This window comes from Amblyomma americanum, chromosome 9 (genome assembly GCF_052857255.1).
Source record: "Amblyomma americanum isolate KBUSLIRL-KWMA chromosome 9, ASM5285725v1, whole genome shotgun sequence".
Lineage (NCBI taxonomy): Eukaryota > Metazoa > Arthropoda > Arachnida > Ixodida > Ixodidae > Amblyomma > Amblyomma americanum.
In genome coordinates, this window is record NC_135505.1 from 10,980,442 (window position 1) to 10,993,471 (window position 13,030).

A 13,030-nucleotide genomic window follows, 5' to 3' on the forward strand; every position below is an offset into this window, starting at 1 on the left:
CCGCGTAGCGTTTAAGAAATGAATTCGGAACACCATCGGGTCCGGAAGATTTTTTTGTGTTAAGTTTAAGTAACATTGCTAAAACTCCTTCGCGACTAATTATCAGTTCGTTACTACAAACAGAAGAATAATCATTACTACAAACGCACTGAGGTTTAAAATCATCTAGCTTCGTGAAAACACTCTGGAAGTAATTGTTAAAATGCGTTGCAATTTCATTAGCGTCTGTTATAGTCACCTCGTCAATTTTTATCTTCGTAATTTCGTTCCTGGAAGGATTCAAATGGCGCCAGAACTTTGATGGGTCCGACCTCATGAACTCTTCAAGCCTGTTTTTGAAAAAGCTATTTCTGGCTTCTCTTACTTTGTCTGCCATCTTGCTTTTTAATGACCCAAACAGTGGAGTTCCTGTCCTGTGCTGTTTCCTAAGTCTTTTAAGGTTCCGTTTAACATGAATTATCTCTCTATTAATCCAAGGATTTTCACTGCGTTTAACGACTTTCTTGAGCGGAACAAATTTGTCAATACAAAACTTAACTGCATTGCAGAATTGTGTCCAACAACCCTCAACATCACTGGTAACAGAGCTAAGGTGACATTCCAAATAATCAAGAATTGCGACATCATCAGCTCTGCTAAAATCTCTGAAGCTGATCACTTTAACGGTTTTGTCGGTCTTATCACCAGTGATTTTCCCGCAAAAGCATATTAATTTGTGGTCGGAGATGCCACGCTCTACGTGAACAGTGCCATTACTGAACGACTCGCTCACAAACAACAGGTCCAAGATCGCTGATCCCCGCGTACAGTCATTCACAATCTGTTCAAGATTGAGCGAGAACATCATATCTAAAATGAAATCATTAGACGAAGAGAGGCCATAGTTCAAGTCATGTATTGCCTTTACAGTGAAAGAAATCAACGGCCAACTTTTCCCATGGTCGAGCTGGCAGATCTCTGTCAAGCAATGGTAGCTGAGGGTTTGCCTTCTGGGTGGATTGGCAGGTGTCACAGCTTGAGACAAGGGTGGCAATGTCCTTGTTGAGTGTGGGCCAATAAACACTCTGGCTTGCTAGTCCTTTACAAGCCGCAATGCCACGATGTGCCTGATGGAGTTTCTCAAGAACATCAGCCTGGAGAACTGCTGGAATGACAAGCCGTTGACAACAGCAAATGAAGCCATTTGTGATATTGCCACGGACCTGGCTCGAGCTACCTGCGCGCTAAGCCGTGACGAGGACGAAGTGGTCGCGTTCGCGTGAGGTGCGCTCGAGCTGGCTCTGTTCTGGGCGATTAAAAACCTCGGCCGTTCTGCGGTCCCCCTCTACGTCTACGACTGTTCTCAGTCTGGCCTGTGACAATATACAGTTCACTCCGTATGTGAAAGTATGGTCTAGCCATAGGACAAACATCACTACAGCGATCAGGCCAACCTTGTTGAATGTACTTCGTTAGTTGCTGCAAGACTGGATCCCGACTTGTTGCTTCTTGGACCTGCTTGAGCTTAGTGAGCGACGCTTGAACCAGACTGGACATCAACAGTCCTGGATCACTGTCTGCAGTTTCCATCTTGGATTCGGGGTTTAAGGATCTCGACAGTGCATCAGCCACAGTCAGCTGTTTCCCCGGTACATACACAAGTTTAGTGCTGTAGCACTGTAGCCGGAGCAAAAGTCTTTGCAGTCTTGGTGACATTTTTGTTAGGTCCTTTGTCTGGAGTCCAACAAGAGGTTTGTGGTCTGTTTCCACTGTTACAGTGCGGCCAAAAGTGTGATAGTGGAACCGCTCACATGCGAACACTACAGCTAAAAGTTGTTTCTCTATTTGTGCATAATGTTGTTGGGGGTGCGTAAGGGCTGCAGAAGCGTATGCGATTGGTCTGCCTTCCTGCAAGAGAACCGATCCCAGGCCGTATGAGCTGGCATCTGTTGAAATTGTGATCGGCTTGGATGGGCCAAAATAACGCAACACAGGTGCTGTTGTGAGCTTCTGTTTGATGAGCTTGAAAGTCTCTGTGTGCTGGCTTGTCCAGTGCCATGCTACATATGCCTTGAGAAGCTCACGCAGAGGACTGGTAGTTGCCAGAAAATTAGGGATGAACTTCGTGAGATATGTCACCATTCCTAAGAATCTTTGCAGTTCTGACTTGTTTGATGGAAGTGACATGGCCTCAATGGATCTGACCTTGTCAGGGTCTGGGGATAGCCAATCTAGGAGAGCTGGTGACCCAGATATTTAATGGCTGAAAGTCCTAACTACAGTTTTGATTTGTTAAGCTTCAGGTTGTTTTGTCTAGCTATGGTTAGAATAGTTCTGAGATGGACTTTGTGTTCTTCCGAAGTCCTTGAGGCAACCAGTATGTCATCAAAATACGGCTTCACAATGGCCTGCCCTCCAAATACCTTGTCAATGGCCTGCTGGAACAGCTCGGGGGCTGTTGCAAGCCCAAACGGAACTCGAATAAAACGGTAACAACCCCATGGCGTTGTGAATGTACAAAGCTGTGAACTTGGTTCATCCAAAGTCAGTCCTCCATGCGCTTCAGCTCTTCTTTCACCTTATCCTCGAGCGCACTTGGTACTCTGCGAGGAGCACGAACTGTCGACACTGCATCTTCGCGCAGCTGGATGCTATAATGTCCCGGAAGCTGGCCAATTCCTTCAAATATGTCAGGGAAATCATTCAGTACCTCCTAAAACTGTTCTTGCAGCACTGTGTCATTTGACTTCGTTGTTGCTTGAAGGGTCTTCACACGGGAAAGCAAGCGCAAGGTTGTGCATGCAGCAGTATTGGCTTGAGTTGCTCCTTCACCAGCAGAAATCTCAGGCAGCACTCCGTGTTCTTCACCACACAAGACAGTTCACATTCACTGTCTATTGGGAGCTGATGGCCACTGTACGTAGTCACTTTAGCTGTGGATGGTTTGGTTGCTGGTCTGCATGGCCACTGCTTGAACATCTGTTCTGGAATTATGTTGACGTCCGAACCGGTGTCTAACTTGAATGTCACCTTGTGTCTATTAACACTGACAGTTTCGTTCCAGTCTGTTGCGTTGGCACTGACACTACACGTAATCAAGCAGCCCAACTACAATTCCTCCTGCGAGTCTTGTTGTGGATGCTTATGAAGCATGTCCGACTTGCAGTCGATGCGCTGCTGTCTGCCGACGTGGCTGCTTGCACAGGTGCACGAAATGGCCAAGCTTGTCGCAGTTGTAACAGTTTTTGCCAAATTCTGGGCACTGTTGTGGCTTTTGTACCATCGAGTTGAACACCGTCGCTGATTGTATGACGTTCTTGTACGGGCAATATAACTCGTCAAACTTGTCAAATATGTATTTCACTGGGTCTGCGTCATCGTTTTCAGCAGCAGGGTGTGGAGGGAACGTCTATGCAATGTGACGAGCATGCGGGCCAAGTACATGAAGCAACAATGCCTTCCGCGCTGATTTAGGCTTAGTGTTGTACTCACAAGCCAGTTCATATATGGTGAATGCTTCCTGCCATTTTTCCCACGCGGTCTGAGGAGTGTCACCAGGTTCGAAGTGAGCCGGAGGCTGGATGAAAACATTGCCCATTCTGTTGATTTCAGGCGTAGGGGGACAATCTGCTTACACTTCTGACACCATGTCTGTCGTTTGTGTCAGTTGCGAAAAGTGTAAAGATGAGGCGGCACGAAGCCGCGAGTGACGGACTCCATTGAGAGGAACGACTCTGGCGGCCACGACTGGCCTAGCCTTTATTAAAACTGTCGAATGTGTAGGGGGTGCCAGAAGATACACAACATAGGGTGGATAGTTTTTCTAGCAGAATGTCCCCTCCGTCCTTCAATAGATCTGCTGTCACCTGATCCTCACCAGCTGCTTTTCCCCGTTGCATTGCTCCTAAGGCTCATCGTATTAAAAACCGCCGCTAAAAAACACAGGCAGAGGACGAGACGAGATACACGGAAGGCGCTTTCGTGTGTCTGGCGCTGGCTTTTAATATGATGGATCACCACCAACTCGCCCAATCCTCAGTTCTTCTACAGTTTTCCTAAGGCTCTCTTTACTTCCTCTTTCGCTACTGGCGGGACGATGCATTGCCGTGCATTACTGGTTCTCTCATTAACGCTCTGATTACATTGGTTGCCGTATAGATTTGTGTAGAACTCCACAGCTAATTTATCTATCTTATCCATATTGCTAATGACATTGCCCTCCTTGTCTCTTAGCCCGTACATCTGGTGTATACCTATACCTAGTTTCCTCTTCACCACATTTAGGCTACCTCCGTTCTTTAGAGCATGCTTGATTCTCTCCATATTGGACTTCCTTATGTTGGCTACCTTGCGCTTATTTATTAACTTCAATAGCTCTGCTAGTTCTATCCTGTCTGAAGGGTTAGACGCTCTCATGATTTGGCGTTTTTTAATCAGATCGTTCGTCTCCTGAGATAGCTTGCCGGTATTCAGTCGAATTGTCCTACCGCCTACTTCTGCTGCACACTCTGTAATGATAGCTGTCAGAATGTCGTTCATTGTATGAATATTAAGATCGTTTTCCTCGTTATTGAAACATTGAATAACTGCGCAAAAAGGGCGGGACAAGAGAGAAGAAACACAGAAACACACGAGACAAGCGCTTTCCTCAGTTAAAGCTGAATACCTGTTCTGCAGCGATATCCAGAATTCTTGTACTTTCCCTCTTACCGCTAACTCATTAATGAAGTCCCTCTTCATGTCTAAGCTAATTCGAGACCTTACCATTCTGTGGTCGCTACAACGCACCTTTCCGAGGCTGTCCATATCCTGAACGATGCCAGGTTGAGCGCATAGTACGAAGTCGATTTCATTTTTTGTCTCACCATTGGAGCTCTTCCAGGTCCACTTGCTGCTCTCTCATTTGCAAAAGAAGGTGTTCATAATCCGTAAGTTATTTCTATCTGCGAACTCTACTAACAGCTCTCCCCTGCTATGCCTAGAACCTATTTCATAGTCGTCTACCGCCTGGTCGCCAGCCTGCTTCTTGCCCACCTTCGCAGAGAAGTCGCCCATCAGTACAGTGTACTGTAATCTTTCTTTGTTCACTGCCGATTCCAAGTCTTCATAGAAGCTTTCAACAGTCCGGCCATCATTACTAGATGTAGGCGCGTAGGCCTGCACCACCTTCAGCGTGTACCTCTTATTTAGCCTAAATACGATAGCTGTCACCCTTTCGTTAATACTGTCACGGCTTGCTTGACGTAGAGGCCGGCGACGAGCACAGCTGATGATAGCCGGAGCACAAGAACACACGAACCAGAACACAGATCCGCCAGCAGCAGCGTCGTCTTCAGCATGCGGCAATCGCACATCAACTTTCTCTTCGCTGCACTACCTCCCCCTATAAAGGAGCATCGTCCCGATGCTAACCCGAGAGCAAAAATCACACGGCGGAAAACCACGCAGGGGCCCAGAAATCTTGCTGGCCGATGTAGAAGGCAGTGGAAAATGCAGGCGATTAGCGCGTGTAATATGGCTTAAGCCGGACAACGTGCACAATTTCAGGGTGGGAGAAATGGCGAGATGATGGCTGCAGTCCTTCGGGCAGCACCTCGCAGTTCAGCTCACCGATGCGGCGAAGAACAGTATACGGGCCAAAGTAGAGCTTCATAAGTTTCTTGGAGAGACCTCGACGCTGTACCGGCGTCCACACCCATACCCTGTCACCAGGGTAAAAATGGACATCACGTCGACGGAGATTGTACTGACGAGCGTCTGTATGCTGTTGGTGCTAGAGGCGGAGTCGAGCGAGTTGTCGAGCTTCCTCCGCGCGCTCGCAGACTAGACGGGTATCATCGACTACGTCGACAGACGGCTCGTGTGGCAACATAGCGTCAAGCATTGTGGTGACCTGTCTACCATGCACCAGCTGGAAAGGGGACATACCTGTTGTCTCCTGGACTGCGGTATTATACGCGAAGGTAACGTAGGGTAGTACCTCGTCCCAACTGCGATGGGCGACGTCCACATACATGGCGATCATGTCAGCCATCGTCTTGTTCAGCCTCTCCGTCAGCCCATTGGTTTGTGGGTAGTACGCTGTAGTTTGGTGGTGGCTGGTGCAGCTGAGACGGAAGAACTTCTGTGTGAGCAGTCAGTGATCAAAACCCCGGTCAGTGATCAAAACGACAGGGGCACCATGACGGAGCACAATGCACTCAATAAAAAACTGGGTGGTTTCAGCAGCCGTCGCAGAAGGAAGTGCTTGGGACTCGGCGTATCGGGTTAGGTAGTCGGTGGCTATGATAATGTACTTGTTACCAGACTTCGACGTTGGAAATGGGCCGAGAAAATCCATTCCGATTGTGTGGAACAGAGCATGCGGTGGTTCTAGCGGCTGGAAAAGACCAGCTGGTCGTGTAGAAGGTCCTTTCCGTCTTTGACACTTTCGACAAGTTTTGACGTAGTGACGGACGTACTTGGGAAGTTGCGGCCAATAATACGTCTCTCGAATACGTACAAGTGTTCGGCTGTAGCCAAGGTGACCAGCAGTAGTATCATCGTGACAAGTTTCAGCCACCTCGTCGCGCAAGTCTTCTGGCACAACAAGGAGCCATGACCTCGGGCTGCTGTCGAAGTTCTGCTTGTACAATACGCCGTGCAGAATCCGGAACGTTGGCAGAATACGCAGGAAAACGCGGGGCACCACGTCTTCGTGGCCTTCCAGGTGTGCAATCAGCTGACGAATCTGAGCATCATTGCGCTGCCGAGCAGCCATACCTGCCGTGTCCAATGCCTCAAGAAAGCCGTCCTCGTCGTCATTATCGGCCCCTGGCGCCGGATTCATGGGGGCTCGAGACAAACAGTCAGCATCATGATGTTTGCGGCCGAATTTGTAGATGATGGTGATGCCGTATTCCTGTAGCCGCAGGCTCCACCGAGCAGGGCGGCCTGCGGGGTCCTTGAGATTGGCGAGCCAGCACAGGGAATGGTGGTCGGTAACGACGCAAAAAGGGCGACTGTACAGGTAGGGCCGGAATTTGGTGATCGCCCAGATGACAACGCGGCACTCTTTTTCAGTTTTCGAGTAATTGCCTTCCGCCTTCGAAAGAGCTCGGCTGGCATAGGCAATAACCCGCTCGGCGCCGTCCTGGATTTGCACAAGCACTGCCCCTGGTCCCTTGTTGCTGGCGTCCGTGAGGAGTTCATTGTCGGCATCTTGATCGAAATGGCCTAGTATAGGAGGCGCTGCAAGGGCGTGCTTTAATTGGCGGAATGCTGATTGCTGCTCCTCGGTCCACTCAAAGGCGACGGTATCCTTTGTAAGACGGTAAAGTGGCACTGCAATCAGGGCGACGTTGCGAACGAAACATCTGAAGTATGCGCAGAGGCCGAGAAAGCTGCGGACAGTCTTCTTGTCGGATGGTGGAGGGAAGGATTCTACGGCAGCCGTTTTCTCTGGATCTGGCTTCACACCCATTTGGCTGACGACATGGCCTAGGAACTTCAGCTCACTGTATGCGAAGCGGCACTTCGAAGGCTTGAGAGTGTGTCCGGCGGTTAGGAGAGCTTGAAGAACCGCTTCAAGGCACACAAGATGGTCAGCGAAAGTGCTGGAGAAGATGACAACGTCATCCAGATACACGAGACAAGTCTGCCACTTCAGTCCGGCGAGCACAGTATCCATGACTCGTTGAAATGTCGCGGGCGCTGTACACAGGCCAAACGGCATGACCTTAAACTCGTAGAGCCCATCCGGTGTTATAAATGCGGCCTTCTCGCGGTCGCGCTCATCCACTTCAATCTGCCAGTATCCACTCTTCAAGTTGATGGACGAAAAATAGCAGGCATGACGGAGACGGTCGAGAGTGTAGTCGATGCGAGGTAGTGGATACACGTCCTTCTTGGTCACATTATTGAGTCGCCTGTAGTCGACACAAAATCGAAGGGTCCCGTCTTTTTTCTTGACCAGTACTACAGGGGCGGCCCACGGACTGTTGGATGGCTGGATGACGTCGTCGTTAATCATTTCGCGCACTTGCTCTTGTATGGTTTCCCTCTCCTTCAAGGAAACGCGGCATGGCGGTTGGCGAATCAGGGGCGTCGCGGTATCGACAATAATTCTATGCTCGGCGACGGGCGTCTGGCGAACTCGGGATGTCATCGTGAAACAGTTGTGGTATCGACGCAAAAGCGAGAGTAGTTCGCGTCTGTGGGAAGGCTCAAGCTTGGGATCGATGTCCAGGGGCAACGTTGTAATGTCACATGACCCGGGCGGGGCCTCCTCCTCAGGCAGCGCAGCAGCTTCGCGAACGTCGCTGATTTGAAGAATCTTGTGACCTAGTTTCATGCTTTTATCATATGTATGGGTTTTATATATTAACGATGATGCAATAAATTTCTTTCAGTTGATAGTCAGCGCCCGTGTGTGTCTTCCTTTTTTGGTCCCGTCTGCTGCGCTGTTTCCATGCAAAGTCGCTAAGTTCGTCCAGTTGGGCTATAACTACCCTTTCGTCAGGTGCTGCGGCTCGTTTCTGAAGTTGGTCACTAAAATGTTGGCACGCCCACGTTGAACATTGGCGATCCCTCGCGCTACCCCAATGCCCCGCGAAAGTAGCATCTGGACACTTCCTTCGAGAACGCCTTCGCCACATGCGGTGGTATCGGCTCGGACCGGCAGGAAAACAGTCGACAACGGCTGCAAGTGAACATGGTCGGCATCAACTTTCATGGCAGCGCAGGGGGGAACTCGAGGAGGTATTGATGACGAGGAACGTGCGCGGAGGGTCAACTTGTTCCGCCCTACGTCGATTACAGCGCCATACTCACGGAGAAAGTCCATGCCAAGAATAACGTCTTTGGAGCAATTCTCCAGGATCATGAATGTGGCTGGGCACATCTCACCTTGAATCTCAACGCGGGCAGTGCACTTGCCAACAGGGTTTACGAGGTGACCTCCCGTGGTACGTATGGGCGTGCCGTCCCACTGGGTGCCACAGAACAGTCGTCGCTTCCAAGGGTGCCATTAGTTGAGCGGGGACATTCCAACGTAGGCGGAGGTTCTTTACTGCGTATAACACCGGCAATGCCACCTCCAGGCGTCGCCGTACTTAGTTTTCCCGATGTGGCGAAAGGCTCTCACGGCGAGATCCGCGAGAAGGGGGTGATGATCGGCGAGGGGGCAGCGACCGGGAGGTGCGAGATGAAGCTGACACTGGCGATTGAGAGCGTCGAAGGTAGTCCTGTATATCACGGGGATGTTCACCGTGGCGGGGGCGCGGATCAGCCCGGTTGAAAAACCTCGAAGGCCGAGTTCGCGGTACGGGCAGTAGCGGTATAAGTGGTCAGGTTCACCGCAGTGAAAACACAGCGGCCTCCAGTCTGCAGTCCTCCAGATGTCGGTTTTTCTGCGGCCCAGTGGTTCCAGGTCCAGGCGTGCATCAGACGGGGGCACAAACTCGTGGCGTCGAGAGCCGGAATCGGCAGCGGCCTGGTACTGACGATGTACGGGAGGTGGACGACGGGCGGCGGCAGCGTAGCTCAGAGATGGTTGGTCGGCTGCAGCTACAATGGATACGTCTTCGGACGCCAGCACGTGTCGCAGTTCGTCCCGAACAGCCGTCGCAATGGAGACTGATGCAGGCTGGTCAGGAGCTGGGAACAGCCTTTTCAGCTCCTCTCAGACGACGTCGCGGATAATTTCGTGAACATCGGCCAGGCCACCACCGCTCAGGCCGGACGAAGCAAGACTTGAGACAACAGGAAGGGCACATAGTCGCCGAAAGTGACTGGTTCTTGTCGCCAACGCGTGCTCGATGTTGGTAGCTTCAGCGACGAATTCGGCTACTGTGGTAGGAGGATTGCGGACGAGGCCTTCAAAGATGTATTCCGGATACCCCTCATCAAGGCCCGCACCTTCTTCTCTTCAGTAGCCCGAGGGTCAGCGCGGGCACTCAGACGCAGTACGTCTTCGACGAAACTTCTCACGCTCTCGGTGGGAGCCTGGATACGAGCGTGGAGCAGATCTTCTTCATGCTGTTGCCGATGCTGGTTTGCAAATGTGCGTACCAGTTCGCTCTTGCATATCTCCCATGATGTTAGCGACGCCTCGTGGTTCTCGAACCAGTATTTCACTGTGGCATCTAAGGAGAAATACAGGTTCTGCAGATATTGGTCGGGTGTCCACCCATTATGTCGAGCTACCCACTCATAGTGCTGGACCCAGTCTTCAACATCATGAAGTCCATCGCCACGGAACGGAGTGACAGATCTTGGGGTGACAAGCACTTAGACGATCCTCGGCGCAATCGCGGGGTCGGTTTGTTGTAACTGGGACGGCATGGTGGCGTTGGTCGTCCTGGATGTCCTCGATCCCGCGGGCAAGAGTCCAAATTCCGGCGCTTGGCCTTGCTGCCGTCGGCTAGTGCGAGTCTCTGTTTCTCCCGAGGGCTCCAGGAAAACCCGACGGATGGGACTTAGTACCGGGCTCGATTTGCGAGGCGGGGTGTGTGGCATGAGATACGTACCCAGCATCTCCACCAAATTTCACGGCTTGCTTGACGTAGAGGCCGGCGGCGAGCCCAGCTGGTGATAGCCGGAGAACAAGAACACACGAACCAGAACACAGGTCCGCCAGCAGCAGCGTCGTCTTCGGCACGCGGCAATCGCACTTCAACTTTCTCTTCGCTACAATACTACAGAAATCCTCTACAGTGAAAGCTCGTTAATTCACAACTCGTTAATTCGAAATTTTGGATAATTCAAAATAGTCATCATGGTCCGGTCCGCAGTGCATAGAAGTCTATGCGCGTAACAGCTCGTTAATGCACTCAAAAATTGGCGCCGCCACCCATAATTCGAACTGCGCGCCGCTGTTGAAAACTATCGTTGGAAGCTTTCACGGCAGAACGATAGATGGCACAACCATCGAGGCACTGCTAGGGTGCTGGAACAAGTACTAACCAGTCTTTCCTGCCGCGACTGCTTCGAGGAACGACGTTTTAGTGTTTTAGCCCTCGTTTTGCACACCGCTTGCTCTGAGCTTGTGTCCGCGAGATATGTTCGCGTGGGAAATACTGCGCCAAGACGGTGAAGGAGAAAGTGGTGATGTTACGCGAGGTGGATGAACGGAAGGCCAGCAAAGTGGAAATCCCGAAAAAGCACGGGATTCCCCCTAGCACGTTGTCGACCTACGTCCGAAATAGGAAGGCCATCGAGGATGCCTACGAAGCCGAAGATTTTGCCAGCAACAGAAAAAGGCTCCGATTAGCCAAGTATCCGGAAATTGAGACCGCTGTGATCACGTGGGTGAAGGAAATGAGAAGCGCAGACATTCCACTGAGCGGCTCAATTATCATGGCGAAGGCGGCCGATTTCGCCCTGCGCATGAATGTGGAAGATTTTGTCGCCTCCGAAGGATGGTTTCACCGCTTTCGAGACAGACATAATCTTGTCTTCCGGGTGTTGTCCGGAGAAGCCAAAGAAGTGGATGCAGAAACTTAAGCCACGTGGCAAAGCGGTGCTCTACAGCAGTACTTGGAAAGCTACTCGGCACAAGATATATTCAATGCTGATGAGACGACTTTGTTTTATAAGCTCCAGCCCGACAGAACAGTAACATTTAAAGGGGACAGCTGCGCTGGCGGCAAACGAAGCAAAGAGCGGATTACTGCTCTGGTCGCCGCTAATACGACCGGGACGGAGGAGGTCCCTCTTTTTGTTGTCAGAAAGGCACAGAAGCCTCGGTGTTTCAAGAACATTAGGACACTGCCGACAGATTACGCCGCCAACAGCAAGGCGTGGATGACGGGCGAATTGTTTAAAAAATGGCTCCTGAAATTCGATCGGAGGATGGAGCTAGGGAAGCGTCAAGTTCTCCTTATTGTAGATAACTGCTCGGCACACAAAGTCGACGCCGAGCTGAAAGCCGCAAGGCTAGTATTTTTGCCCGCCAACACGACTGCGGCCTTGCAGCCAATGGATCAGGGGGTGATCAGAAACATTAAATGTTTCTATAGGCTCCGTGCGCTGCAGTTTGGTGCGTGCGAGTGGCGCCACCTGGTTAACAGCGGTGGCGAAAGGTGGACGCAGCCGACGCAGCTCTCTGGTTCAGTTTGCAGTGAGCGAGGCGAGCGGTGAGGTTTCGTTCGAAGGCGAAAACAAACTTGGATAATTATGGGTGCTCGACCTACTGCTCTGTTTAGCAATGTCACAACAGCTATAAAAACACTGCAGCAAAAGGTACCGAATATATTGTTACGATGAAGTGGCAGTGGAAGACGAAGTGGCCTCTCGCGTGACCCGAACGAAGAAGAGGAGGTTAATGCAGCTCGCGGTTCGTGTTGGTGCTCCCTGCTAGGAACTTTTTATTCTAACCCCCAGCACTTGTAAATAAATGTAAATAGTATTTCCCCGTAACAATATTTTAACAGTTTCTTTGGACATCAGGCATGCTCGCTCACGCACAGAGGGTCTGCTGGAAATGAGTACACTGTGGAATTAAATTGATGAGTGTGAACTGGGAAAGGGTTGACACTGACTAGGGTGTTTTGAACGTGTCATCATTGGTAGGAGTTGCTTTAGGTCTTTATGTAGAGGGAAGGAATTCGCCCAGTCACTCACAGGAAATGGTCTACGATGAAGTTCTTGGAGCTAGCATCTGAAGTTTGAGTCTTCGTTTGTTATGCTCATCTGTGGTTCAGCGAGTCAATTTTGTTTCTAGTTTTTTTTTGTGCTTGTGTGTATGCTGTGGGAGCGACGTCGTACTTCTGAGTATACTTATGTTGTTTTCACATTGTTTCACCTAAGGTTTTGTGTATTTATTTGAATCATTTTATTTCCTACAGTGGTTTAAAATTTTGTATCCTTATTTGTTGCATTTCTGAGATCTCAAATCCTGTTCTGGACGAGGGAAAAGGAAAATAGAGAGCGGTTCAATTTCTGGAATTAATATTTTGATTTTAATGAAGTTTATCGTCCCAATGCAACTCAGACTATAAGAGGCGCAATAGTAGGAGGTTCCAAATTATTTGAACCACTTGGGTTTTTTCAACGTGCACTGACATCGCGG

The 13,030-nt window shown here is 50.3% G+C and overlaps 1 protein-coding gene and 1 pseudogene across 1 annotated transcript in view; both read right to left on the reverse strand.

Moving 5' to 3' along the window:
• The window catches only part of LOC144104677 (aldehyde dehydrogenase family 16 member A1-like), a 161,347-nt gene that overhangs the window by 39,912 nt on the left and 108,405 nt on the right, over positions 1-13,030 (reverse strand).
• Positions 9,072-10,302, reverse strand: LOC144105042 (uncharacterized; annotated as a pseudogene).